Raw genomic sequence first — 14,018 nt, 5'->3', positions numbered from 1 at the left:
TGCCTCCTTCCCTATTAACTCCTCCCTATTGCCTCTGGATCTGGAAAGTGAGGAAACAAGTTATCACATTGCAACATTCCCTCAGACACTCCCTCCATTGTCGGAGAGAAAGACGCTCCTGGCATGCTGATGGAATCCACTTGTGTGTGAAAACACTCTTGCTCCCCAGGAATGCCCTCCTTGGAGCAGTGAGAGTCCATAAGGCGGAATGGACTTGATTTGCTCACCCGGCTGTATTTAGGCAATTTCTTCCTTAGTGGTACCCAAACGAAGTCCTGTGAAAACAAGCCTCTGCAAATCACAGAGCCAGGTGATCATGCATTGAGGCAGTCGGGCCGGTGAAAACTGTGCTTGATGAATGAATAATTCGAGAGTTTCTTTATAAAAGTGACGGGTTTTTAAATGGCTACCATATGGGGGCAGGCAGGTGGCTGGCAAAGGTTTCTGTCCTGCTTTTGCTAGACAGGCTGCCCTCCAGCGTGCTGTCAATGAAGGGCACCGATACAAGTGATTCCTGAAGCCTCTTGCCAGGCTGTGTCTTGACAGGGGACACTCCTGCCTGAGCAGGCGGCAGGTGCTGGACCGCGCTGAGCCCCGAGCTCGCCCGCAGTTATGCTGTCAGCCTCTCATGGCTGTAATGCTTCGTGACAACTGCCTACCTGGAGTGTGATAATGGCAGAAAACCTCTGCAAAATTGATGGCGAATTTCACACAGAAGAGTGGCTTCTCATGTTATGGGAGGCAGAACACCCTGGTTCTCTTTGCCATTGGGAGACAGAAGGTTAGGGTCAGGACCTGGGCAATGGTGTAGATTTTAAATCCAAATTTGCAGTTGACTTGACCTCCTCCCTGGCTCTGCATGTCACATACATTTGTTTTCTCTCAAATGCGTGAGCTTCAGCTGCTCTTAAAAAATGTTACCAAAAGATTATCTTTGAACTGAATTCTACATGACATTAAGCAACATAGAAAGTTGACAAGAAACATAATGAGTCAATGCTTCCACTGCAGATCAAATAGGATAAAATTCCACATTGTCTTTGGTTGCCTGGATCAAGCTGAATGTTTTGCGTGAATTATACAGCTGATTAAAGCTTATTCAGAGGTCCATAGCCAACCATTTATGCTGTGCTGCTTAACATCCCCCCTCGACACAGATCAAAAACACATTTTTATCCCAAACCTCTGTCATTGGCATTTGGCTCATCAGAATTATTAAAACTAAATTAAGTTTGCTTAGTTTTATTTCCTTGACTTCAGGAATGAAAAAGATACAGCTAACTTAAGAGACCAAGAAGATTCTAAGTGGTAATCAGAGAAATAAAATATTGAACACTATCTAACAGAAACTCAAATGAAATAATGCATGGAAAGTTTGTATCAAGATGCCTCAATTATCATTAGCTTTCATAATTTTTATTCTAAACTTATTTAATTGATAGGACTTTTGACATTTCTGACATTGTTCAGATGCTGATCATATTTTCTCTTCTTTTCATCTTTTGACTGTAGAGTTAGGAAAGAGACAGCAAAATGGTCCATTTGTGTATATATCTCTGTTAGAATCTGGTGGAGCAACTGTGTGAATGTGTGGGGTGTGCTTAAAAATGGGCACACCAGGAAACAGGCCTCTGTCGTGTCTTGTGGGTGTACTGTTCTCTGAAACATGAAAATCTTCAGGCTATTTTTAATATCTAATTGATAGAAATACTTTGTTATTCTACCATAAAGTTGAAAATGAATTATAATAAAAACATATGCCTTGAGTAAACATTTTAAAGTAAAAAATTCCCACTTCTTTCCTCTCACTGGAAATTCTTGGCGTTCCAGAACTATCTATGCCACAGTCCTTGTTATAGCATCTGTTAGGGAATCATTTTCAAATAGGCAGCCGTGAGCCCATTTTGAAGGCAAAGGTATTTTAAAAAGATGAAAAAAAAAAAGCAATGGTATCCTGGATATAAAAAATTCCCTATAGTGTTCACAGCTTTTATACTTATTTTATTTAACAAACATTTTTATAGCATTTATTATATGCCAGATACTATTCTAAGCAGTTTTCAAATATTGATTCATCTTCATAAAACTATATGGTAGGCAGTATTATTAACTGCCTTTTTCAGATGAGGAAACTAAGGCAATGAAAGAATACATAATGCATTCTGGAGTCTATGTTCTTAATCACCACGCTTCCTCCATATTCAGTGTTGCAAGGCCAGCCATGATATATTTCAAAGAGTACGTTGAGCTTTGAGGCTAATTTTTCCCATATGAGTTTGGGTGTCTTATAGGGTATCTTATTAAACTTCAGAGAAATTTTAATTTTATAGTTTTTTTCTGAAAAATTATTCTTAATTGGTTATTTTAACTTTGAGGATTTCAACTTTTTCTAAATGTAAGAAATATTTCTTTAATATGAAAGGAGTTGTTTTATGCCTTGTCTACCCTCATTCCCTCAGATAATTTTAAAATTAAATAATGGAAAGTGGTAGCCTCGACGCATGCCCGTAGCTGCCATCTACCTCTGGGCAAACCCTGCAGGACATACTCAGCTTGTATGAAACAATCTCCTGAGGTCTGGGATCCTTAAGAAGTGCAGGAATCTGGGGGAGGAGAGTTGCTGGTACAGGGGGCCAATGTTTCCAGTGCCACTGCCAGAGCCTGGGGAGGAGAAAGCCGATCCTGCAGTTGCTGGCTGAGGCTCTAGCTCTCAGTGCAGAGGTCCTGGCTGGCTGTGGGCGTTTCATGACTAGCCTCCTAAAGAACAAATGCCAGTCTCATCTCTCACAGCTGGCCAGTCTAGCACTGCCCAGGCTCCAGCTGCGTGGCACTAGGAGCAGGCAAAGAAATCCCAATTACTTGAGGAAGAGAGACCAATCTGCCATGTATGAGGAAGATGTAATAAAAGTAAAAGAGACTTTGAAAAACAAACAAAAACCAAGAAAGAATTTAGAATGCTTTAGCAACGTTTTAGGAAATGATGAAAACGATAAAGTAACAATTTCCAAATTAAAATAGTTTACTAGTAGAAGGGAAAAAGGAGAATCCAACTACTGAAAAATGAAATACATAATCCATAAGATGATATGGGGGAACAGTTGCAAACACATATCAAAGAAACGAAGCAAAAGAAATAAAAATCACGAGTGAAAAGATGCATTAAGAGACAAGGAAGACAAATTCGAGAGTTCCAATAAGCAAACAATGACCATTACTAATGGAGAAAAAGGAAGAATAGAAATGAAGTAATAAATACAAGTGTGTGCACATATGTATACTTGCAAGTGTGCATGCATGTGTATGTACATGTGTGTGAATAAATCCCTGAGCCAAGGAAACACTTGAATTTTCAGATTGAAAGGGCTCACCAAATCTCAGGAAGGATTAAAATTAAAAATGTTCTCAAGCAAACATACCTCCCCTGCATTTTTATCTATTTTAGATGGGTACACTAAAGGAGGAAAACTGTTTTTTCTGCTTTGCAAAGAAAAAATACAGTTAGTTCTAGCGCAAAGCACGTTTTTCATGAGGTGGGATTGCAACAATGAACAAGACAGATCAGTCTTTTCCTTGGAGTCCAATGGGGGAAACCATTAAGTATTAAAATGCTGTGTTAGACACACAGTAATAGAAAGAGCCCAGGCAGCTGTGGGTACATAGGTGAGGACCACCTAACTCAGGCTGGAGGAAGTACAGTCTGCACCGAGACCTAGCAGAGGAGTGTGGGTTAGCCAGGAGGAAAGAAGAAAGTAATCCAGGAGAGGCAAGGGAGAGCATGTTTGAAGAAACCTTGGTGGCAAGATTCAGGGAAAGCAGTTGGGAGTGGGAAGGCAGAGACAGACAAAGTAGGGAGTTAAGCTGGAGCCAGATCAATTATTGCATGCTTTCTCTCTTTTGGGCACCATACTAGGTGCTTTCATCCTCATGCTGACCATATGTTGTTGGTACAACCCCATTTTTCAGATGAGGAAATTGAGGCAAAGAGAGGTTAACTAACTTGCACAAGGTCACCCAGTTACTTAAATGGTGGTGCCAGGCAGTCTGGCTCCAGAGCCCACACCCTAAGAATGCTGACAAAGGAAGGATTTTATTTTTTAGTACTGCTTGACCTTAGGAACTGTATCTAGTGGTTTCAGACATAAGAGGATAGTCTTGGCTAAGCCACCCTCACGCAGCCCCAGTGCAGTAGCTGACACACATGCCTGCCTGTTGCATCTGTGGACTTATCTGAGTGCTCTTAAACCATGGGTAAATGATCCCCAGGCTGTCTTTAAGATAATTAGAAACAAATGGAAAATAGTTCTCCTATATTATCAACAGCATATCAGCAAAACTTGTGTCTTAAAATGTGCATTCAATTTCTAATATTAAAAAACATAGTTAAAGCCATATGTTGGATATTATCACGCATCTTTATAAAATTAGTAGGGGACCCATTCGAATAACCATTTTGTTTAGATCAAACTTACTGCAGTTTTTTTTTTTAAGTCTTCCCCCTCCTTTGCCTCTGACCTCTGCAAATCTAATATGAGAAAAACTGTGTGTTTGCGTGTATACGAATGTGTGACCGTGCATACATGGGTGCCTGCAATGGGGATGAATTGTCAAAAAACAGAGTCTTAGGTTTGGAAAATTGTTATTTAGAGAGGTGGAGATAGGGTGAGAAAATCAGCAATTGTTCAAAGAGAACAGAAGTTGCTGATAGTTAATATATGATGGAACCAAAAGGACTCTTCTTTTCCTTTTATTTTGAGTTTTTCTATTCTTTCTTTTTTAGGTCTACAACTTTAGTGTGGGTTGGGGGCAGTGCTGGTCTGCTTCATCTAATCTTCCAGTTATTCTTCTGAAAGCCTAATGACCATATCACATAGCTCTAGAAGGAAGCCTTTCAAAAATGCCCAATCAATGCTTGGGAAACTTTAATCATTGTTGTTTTGCTAATTTCCCCTTTTAAAGTAATCATAATTAAGTAAACTCTGAGTAGAATGGATTTCATGAGATGAGCAGTCCTCAAAAGATTTGCCTTCAATATTTCCTTCTTCTTATGGAGAATGAGAATCATAAAAAGGGTTACCTTAGAACATTTGGGAATACAAAATGCCAAAACAACCATTTTGTACAAACAGTGTACCCTCTACATGTTATGCAGACATGTATTCACAGGGGGTCTTACTGAGTGCTGGGGAAAAATACATTCATATCATCAACCAGAATTTCAGAAGAGAAGAGTCCTGTGGATTCCTGAAAATTCAAAAAAAAATACATTTTCTAACAAATTAGTTGAATTTCCGTAGAACTCTACAAGCAAAGAAATAGACAGCTATTGTAAAAAAAAAAAAAAAAAAAAAAAGGATAAAAGCATATTTCTGATCACTAAAACTGAAAGAGCTTTGTAAAACACAGAGTTTAGTCAAGGTAAGAAAAACAAAAATCAGGAATAAACATGAAATCAGTTGATTTAATCTGCCTTAAGTAAAATTGAATAACAACAAAATCTCTTGATTGTAGGAGCTGAATCAGCAAATAGAAGAAAAATCCCCCAAAGAATCAACCCTATATTTACAACCCACTTGAGGTTTTTCACTCTGACAGACTAGTCACTAAGTATAGATGGTCTTTCCACTGTTGGTTTGTACAACTTTAAATTTGTCTCTTTCTTTGGTCTGGGCCCCAGGATATATTCTAGGTTCAGACTGTGTCACTTAGTGCTTTTTAATTGATGCTTCATCTATAACAAAGAGGCTAAAATTTTCCATGAGAAACTTTCCCACGCAAAAACCTTGTGGACAACTCACCTCATTGCTTAATAGAAGAAAAATAAAAAAGCCGTTGGGATGAAATGCCACTTCAGTTGGTAAATTTGTGTGGGGTACCTACTTTGTATAAGATGTTCAGTTATGTGCATCAAGATAAACAAGTAATAGTCCTTACCTTTAAGGCTGTGTATATTCTGTTGAGGAACTGAGGTAGGCTAATAATCCAGTTCAAGACAAGCAGAATTAGAAATGGAACAGGGCTAAAAAGACAAAACACAAAGCCTTGTCTGTGCACAAACGATGGAACAAGAGCAATTCCAGATGAGGGAGTCATGGAAGTAGCCTTTTCCTTAGACCCTGAGGGATAGTGTGTTAGTCCTTTTGTGTTGCTGTAAAGAAATGCCTGAGACTGGGTCATTCATAAAAAAAGAGGTCTCTTTTGGCTCAGTTCTGCAGGCTGTACAAGAAGCATGGTGTTGGCATCTGCTTCAGGTGACCGTCTCAGGGAGCTTCCAACCATGGTAGATGGAGAAGGGGAAGCAGGCATGTCACATGGCAAGAGAGGGAGAAAGAGAGAGGGAGGGAGAAAGTCACAGAATCTTTAAAACAAGCAGATCTCTCGTGAACTCATCATCATTCACTACTGCAGGGATGGCACCAAGCCATTTGTGAGGGATCCACCCCCACGACCCTAACACCTGCCACTGGGCCCCACCTCAAACAATGGGGATCACATTTTATCATGAGATTTGGGGGAAACGAAACATCCAAACCCTATCAGATGGAGAGGATTTTGAGAGGCAGGGATGGAGACTGGAAGTTTCTGAGGGAGGAGAGCACAGGTAAAGACCCATGTGGAGGAGGAAGCTGTTGGGGTTGCACTGTCATGGGTGGGAGAGGCTGGCTGAGGAATAGTGGGTTGGGGCTGTTGGTTCAGAGCCTCTCATGCCAAGCAGAGGTAGTTTTAGTAGAAAACTGAGAGTTGAGTTATAGAGAATGCAGGGCTAGAAAAGGCTATTCTCCTTGATTTAGAGACAACAGCTCTGTCAAAGCAGCACAGTATATAACAGCCAGAGTGTAATTTTAAAAAGAATGCCATACTTTGCTGGTCCTCCTAAGGTAAATTAAAGGAATCAGATTCATAATACCAACCATCTTTTCCTACACTGGTTTCTTGTCTCCTCGATTTCCTCATTTTCAAGCTGTCAGCACTTCCTATCACCACCTGTCCTCCCCATCCCTCCACCCCATTTGGTGCAGATTTTATTCTCTCCTTCTTCACTCCCTCTTAGGCCTAGGTCTTTCATGTAGGCTGTGGCAATTTCTCTCCTGTGTCTCTTCCTTCTTCCCTCAGCCTCTCTGCCCTGTCAATCTCTGCTTATTTTGTGGAGGAAATTTAAACTAGTGGTAGTTCTCTTATACTCTGTTATGCTTTCAAGTCCAGGGAGCATAAATGAGGATGGAGAAAATGACAATGAAGAAGGGATAGATTGAGAGCCCTTCAATAGCAGAACAAACAATAGGACTTAGCAGCAGATATCACATGAAAAGGAGCAGGAGTCAAAGACAGCATCAGGATTTCAAGAATGGGTGAATGATTGGCAGGTGGACAGAGAACACTGGGAGAGAGAGGGAATTTTGAGAGAAAATGCTGATTTCAGTCTCAGTGGCTGACATATTAATTCTGACATTGATATGAATGAATATTACACATCATAGACTTTTGTGTGTCTGTTTTCTATTGCTTAGAATACTTGAAACTAGGTAATTTATAAAGAAACATTTTTTTTTTACAAAATTGTGAAGGCTGAGAGTCCAAGGTTGAGGGGCCACATCTGGTGAGAGCCTTCTTGCTGGTGGGGACTTTCTACAGAGTCCTGAGGAGATGCAGGACATCACATGATGAGAGAGCTGAGTGTGCTAATGTGCTAGCTCAGATCTTTCTTCCTCTTCTTATAAAGCCACCAGTTCCCCTCCCCTGATAACTCATTAATTTATTAATCCATGAATGAATGAATTCTTCATGAGGACAGAGACTTCATGACCCAATCACCTCTTGTAACACCCGCCCCCCCCATCAATACTGCCACATTGGGGATTAAATTTTAACATGAGTTTTGGAGAGAACAAACATTCAAGCCATAGCAACTTCCAAGAAGAAAGAATATTTTTCTAAGTAATATTTTTCTATGTTCAGATAAAAATTTGAAAGATAAAGAGACTAGGCATTTAGGATGAGCAAGATTTTAGCAGGTGGCATGATGAGTAAAGATACTGTGAAATGTCATACTAAGGTATTTTGGCTACATGCAATGAGAAGTCATAGAAAAATTTTGAGCTAAGGCGTGACTTACAGTTAGATATTTTTTTAGATGAAATTTTTAAAATATAGGTTGGGAGGAGAAGAGATACACAAAAGGATTTTGTGTAGTAATAAAAATGTGACAGATTACAAAACTTAGTTCAGTAACAGTGGGAATGGAAAGAAAGAAAGAAAGAAAGAAAGAAATATGAAATATTTTTTAAAGGAGGCAGTGTGCCAGTTAAGAGTGTGGTTAAAGGCTGAGGAAGATGTTGTTCAAGTCCCTTCTCTGATACTTCATCACCATGTGATTTGGGCAAATACAGTGATTTGGTATCTCTTTGAGCTTCAGTTTTCCTCTCTGTGAAATGACTATTAATAGCATACCTATCGCATGGCACTGTTATAAGGATGGAAGTCAGGAGGGGGTAACAAGAATGACAATGAGGCTAGTTTTGCCATGTTAAATGAAGAAGGTGGCCCCACCCTCTGGGCCAGTGATGGCAACGGAAGCTCCACCAGCCTCTGAACTGCCTTTGGAGTCATTCTTCCCTTTTCTTGGAGGTTAACACATGTGCGTAGCCAAATAGCTCCATTGGACTGTTTCCTGCCTGTAGAATCCCTGAAGTCACACAGCCTCCCTTTATCTTGTCTTTTCTCTGTACCCTTCAGTCCAAGCTGGCATTATTTATGCTGAGATGGTTGATTGGGTCTACAAGTCACATGCCTAATATCTCTAGCAAAGGGTGGTTCAGCCATACCCTTGGACTTTTCTCCGGAATATACCCTTTTTAATATGAGTAGGCTGGGCATTTTCCAGATCTTCAACTTCTAGTTCCTTTTTGCTTCTTCAATTTATGTCTCTCCTCTTGTATTATACGATAAGCAGCAAGGAGACACCATGCTCCACCTTCAACACTTTACTTAGAAATCTCTTCAATGAAATATCCAAGTTAGTCGCTTACAACTTGTCTCTTCTAATCAACAGAACACAATTTGGTCAAGTTCTTTATCACTGTATGACAAGGATCACCTTTCCTCTTGTTTCCAGTAATGTGTTCCTCATTTCCATCTGAGGCCTCACCAAGAAGCACCTGTAACATTCATATTACCAGCAACCTTCTCCTTTAAGGCAACATAGGCTTTTCCTGTCATGTACCTCAAAGATTTCCAGCTTCTACTCATCACCAATTCCAAAGCCACTTTCACATTTTGTGGTCACAGCAATGCATCACTTCCTGATACCAAATCTGTATTAATTTGCTAGCACTGTTGTGACAAAGTATGATAAACTGGGTGGCTTAAGCAATAGAAATGTATTGCCTCCTAGTTTGGGAGGCTAGAAGTCTGAAATCAAGATGTTGGCAGGGTTGGTTCCTTCTGAGGATCATGAGGGAAGGATCTGTTCCAGGCCCCTCTCCTTGGCTTATAGATGGCTATGTTCTCCCTGTGTTTCTTCACAGGGCATTTCCTCTATGTGTATACCTTTCTCTGTGTCCAAATTTCCCTTTTTATAAGAACACCACCAGTCATATTGGATTAGGGCCCATCCTAATGATCTCATTTTAACTTTACTACCTCTGTAAAAGCCTTATCTCCAAATAAGGTCACATTCTGAAGCACTGGGAGTTAGGACTCTAGTATTTTTTTTGAGAGACACAATTCAGCACATAATAGTGTTCAGAAGGATTTTACAATGAAATTGTTCACATGTGGGGTTTATAAATCAGCCCTGTACTTTCAGATGATTATAGTTTTTGACATTTCTTGTCTGTTTTGATGGGAGCTTTCCAGTCCAGGAGAGAGCAAGCAAAGAGATAACATTATGCCTTTTGTTGATGATAGTAGCTTAACTTGGTGGTGGGGCCAATGAAATGGTAAAACTGATTCATTTTCCAGCCTCACCATATATGGGTCTTTTGGCTCCCAACAAAATGAGCTTCCTTTGATGAACTGCTTTTTCATTTTAGTCTTTTCTCTGCCAGAGTAGAAGCCTTTCCTGAATGAAGCTCTTAATGACACACAGAATTTATATCTCTTAATAGAGTTTAATCACAAGACTGTCTAGTGATCTACTTCAGATTCTTTCTGATGCAACCAGCAGTTTTTAGGGCTATTTTAGAGTTTATGTTGGATACGACCTAATAGAAATCACAAAATATCCTTTGTATGATAGAAGAGCAGCTGAGTGCTGTATGATTTTTAAGAAGGCTCTAACCTATAGCAAATTGTTTTTGTGAAATTCCAATGTATTTGCACCCTGGTGGTAATATTAGAATTATTCACTTCTAAAGCCTTTTTTTTTTTTTAAATCACGTCATCATATTGTATACTCTATGGATGCAAAATACTCAAGTTTTCTATGCTACCAGTTTAGTTGTTTGTTTTTCCTTTTTTATACCCTCCTTCTTGTCCCCTTTCATTTGATATTTTACTGTGTCGTACTTCCTGTTCTGTGTAAAAATGGGGCACTTGATCAGAAATACTCAAATCTATGTGCATGCACACAGGAAAGAGCCTGCTTATTATCTATGAAATCTGGATCAGATGCTTCCTGATTGTCTGCAACATTTTGTCAGACTCTCTGTGAGTCCTGTCATCTGGCACAGATTCTTTCCCTCATGGAAGGCCTTCCCAAGCCCGTGTCTGGTTTGTCAGCTCCTATCTTCTGACTGACAGAGCCGGCTTACTCTGCGTCGATCGTCACCCCCTTCACCATGCCAAGGAAACAGATGGAATGAAAGAAATAGGAATCAATAAGATGAAAAAAGTTTAATTTCCTTGGTCTTCCCACAGTATGTCACCTTCGTTCCAAAGCCAGAGTTTTTAGAGGGAGGAAATATAGCTCCTTTAAAGAAAACTAGAGGTTTATAAGCCTCTTAGTCGCTTTGGAGTTTGCTTTGCCACAGCTTGGCTGTTTTCTTCTTTTCTTTTTTATTTCTTTTATAATTACAATGTTTATTCTGAGTATAATTTCCCCCTCATTCACTTTGTTCTGACTGCATGTTAGTTATCAAGGATGAGAAATATGAAAGAGCCAAAAATCTATGTGTGACTATGTCTAGGTTGTGAAGCATCGTGGAAAGAACACAGACTTTGAAGTCAAACAGTTGATGGTTCAAATCATGGTTCCATTATTTACAGGCTCTGTGATCTTTGGCAATTTGTTTAACCTCTTTGAGCCTCAGTTTTCTCACCTTTAGAAGTGTCAATTTTATTGTGCTATTGTCAAATTTTGAGGGGAAGTGAATTGGAGCATCTTAGACAAGCCTGATACTCTGCCAGTACACTTTGATGGTAGCCATAATTACTATTTACCTGTGGACTTCTGAAACACAGAGACAGATATACAAGACAATGACCATTAATGGAAAACCATTAAAAAGGTAGTCAGAAGATTTGATACTTTTTCAATTGGAAAAGATAATTTTTTTGGCATAAACTATGAGACTGATAATAAAGTTTTAGGCACATGCTAAAAGATGTTATAGCTTTTAATGGCCCATGGGATTTTATACTTGCAAACAGTTATTTAACATGTTATTCAAATTATAACCATATAAGCCTAATGCTTCCAGGGGTATGTAAGAAAAAAAATCTAAGCACATATACGCAAACACCAGTTGATTGGCATTCTTGTCATTAAATTCTTTGCAAATATATAACTAGTTTTGTTAGAACATTTGGTTCACCAATAATACCTTAAATGATAGAGAGGACAAGGATGAGTTTCTGTCAAAAATTAAAGAAAGGCGGACACTAGTTAAAGCAGTAGGGACAGATCTTAATCTGTAATATACGATTGCATTAGAGAAGAAGGTCTATGGTAAACTGAACTCAACTTTGATTTGTGTGAAGGTGACTGGGTGTTTTGACAGAAAAATGAGGGAATGGGGAGGAGGAGGAGAATGAGCAGGGGGCTCAGTAGAGTCAGAGAAGTGAGAAATTACAAAGGATCAGTCAGTATAAAGGCCGACTAGACCAGCTACGTCTGTTAGCTGGAATTATCTAAGTTAAGATTCTATTCTCCCACAGAGCCTGTGAAGCAGAGGCCCTATCCTTCTACATTTTAAAGGACTGGGTTTTAGGTCTTTGAGAAAGGCACTCTTGAGAAATAAATTAACATACATCTCAAAGGGACTGAGGAAAGATTACAATTTCAAGCCGTTTCGAGTAAATGCTCTAAGAAAGTTTTCTATAGTTGAGTATTGGCTAGAAAAAGCAGTAAATTGTTTGTTCTTTAAAGGGGCCAGGCACTTTAAAGGGGGGCCAGGGTCATCTAGGGATGCAGCCTTGAGCTCTTAAAAGCCACATCAGTGTTTGCTTAAGTCTTTAATGTTGGGACGGAAGGATGGACGAAATAATTTGTGTTGAGAGTCTGTAGTTTCTGTAGGCCCAAGGTTAAGGCCTATAGAGGCCTATTGAGAAGAGGGCTCAGAGGAAGTTGGCTAGAGTTTGGTCAAGGACAAAAATCTTTGTCATTTCAAAGCAAGCAAAAATGTTAATAAACAAAAGCTTATGTAAATAAAAATATAATCATTTATTCATGCAGTGAATAATTTTAACTGCCAATTATATACCAGGCCTTGTTCTAGGCTCTGTGAAGTGTGATACTTGTCTTCACAAATCTTACAGTCTAGAGGGTGAGAAAAATTAAACAAACCAACCAAACCAAAAAAACACCACACCATAAATTATAAATACAATTTATTCTTCACATTTGTGAAAATATTTTATTATATGCCAAAGAGAACCACAATCTATTCCTTCTTTTTTTTTTTTTGCTTCTTATTTTGGCAGTAATTTTAAAAACTGGTAATATTAAGAGGACTATCAACTTGAACACTCTCATAGTCTACTGATGGAAGCATACATTGGTTTCAGCGTTTCTTGGCTAGTATTTTGGCAGAATATGGGAAGAGACTTTGACATATTCATACCTTTTAGTTCCCATTTCCACTTCTAGAAATCATTCCTAAAGAAGCAGACATAGATATAGTTATATGTAAAGACATTTATCCCCGTGTTAAAATAGTGAAAAACTAGAGTATAAATGCTCGATATAATGGATTATTAAGTAAGCAAAGTATGTGTGTATACATGTATGTAATATATATATATCTTATATACTTTACTTAATATTCAAATCAAATATATATGTGTAAGAGTCATCGTGCATTGCTTAGTGAATGGAAAACATTCTGAAAAATGCATCATTATGAGAATTTGTCATGTATGAACATCATGGAGTGTATTTACACAACCCTAGGTGGTGTAGCCTACTACACACCTAGGCTATATGATGTAGGCTGTTGTTCTAAGCTACAATCTTGTACAGCATGTGACTATGATGAATGCTGTAGGCAAGTATAACACAATGGTAAGTATTTGTGTATCTAAACATAGAAAAGATGCAGTAAAAATATTATAATCTTATGAGATCACCATCATATACACAGTCTGTCATTGACCAAAACATCTTATGTGGTGCATGACTATAAATATAGTTTGTGTGTGTATATGTGTGGAATAGACTTAGCCTATATTGAAGAGCCCTGTAAGAAACAGCTTTTTGAATCTCATGGTCAAATCTACCATAAGATTGGTACATGTCCTTCATTGCATGTTTATAAAGACCATCTGAAAAAAATATAAGGAACATAAGGAAAAGCTATGTTTTGTTGAGAAATTTGTTTGTTTGTCCCCCTTCCTCAATGGCCACTTAAGTAAATTGTGTAACTCAGCAATCTTACTGCTTTGCGTTAGATGCTAAAACTGTGACAGGCTGGTGGCAGGTATGAACATTGTCATCATCTGCCTTTTGATTAAAAAAAATTAGTTTTATTTCAGTCCCCTTTTCTATCCTTATTTTCTTTTAAATTCTCAACAGTTTTTAATTTATTTTGCTATAACTGTATTTCATTGTAAACCACTTTAAATCCTTTCTGGAACAAAGTAGG

The sequence above is a fragment of the Pongo abelii genome, chromosome 11 (assembly GCF_028885655.2).
Source record: "Pongo abelii isolate AG06213 chromosome 11, NHGRI_mPonAbe1-v2.0_pri, whole genome shotgun sequence".
In the NCBI taxonomy this organism is placed as follows: Eukaryota; Metazoa; Chordata; class Mammalia; order Primates; family Hominidae; genus Pongo; species Pongo abelii.
The sequence above is the reverse complement of the archived record's forward strand: the minus strand, read 5'-3'. Positions refer to the sequence as shown.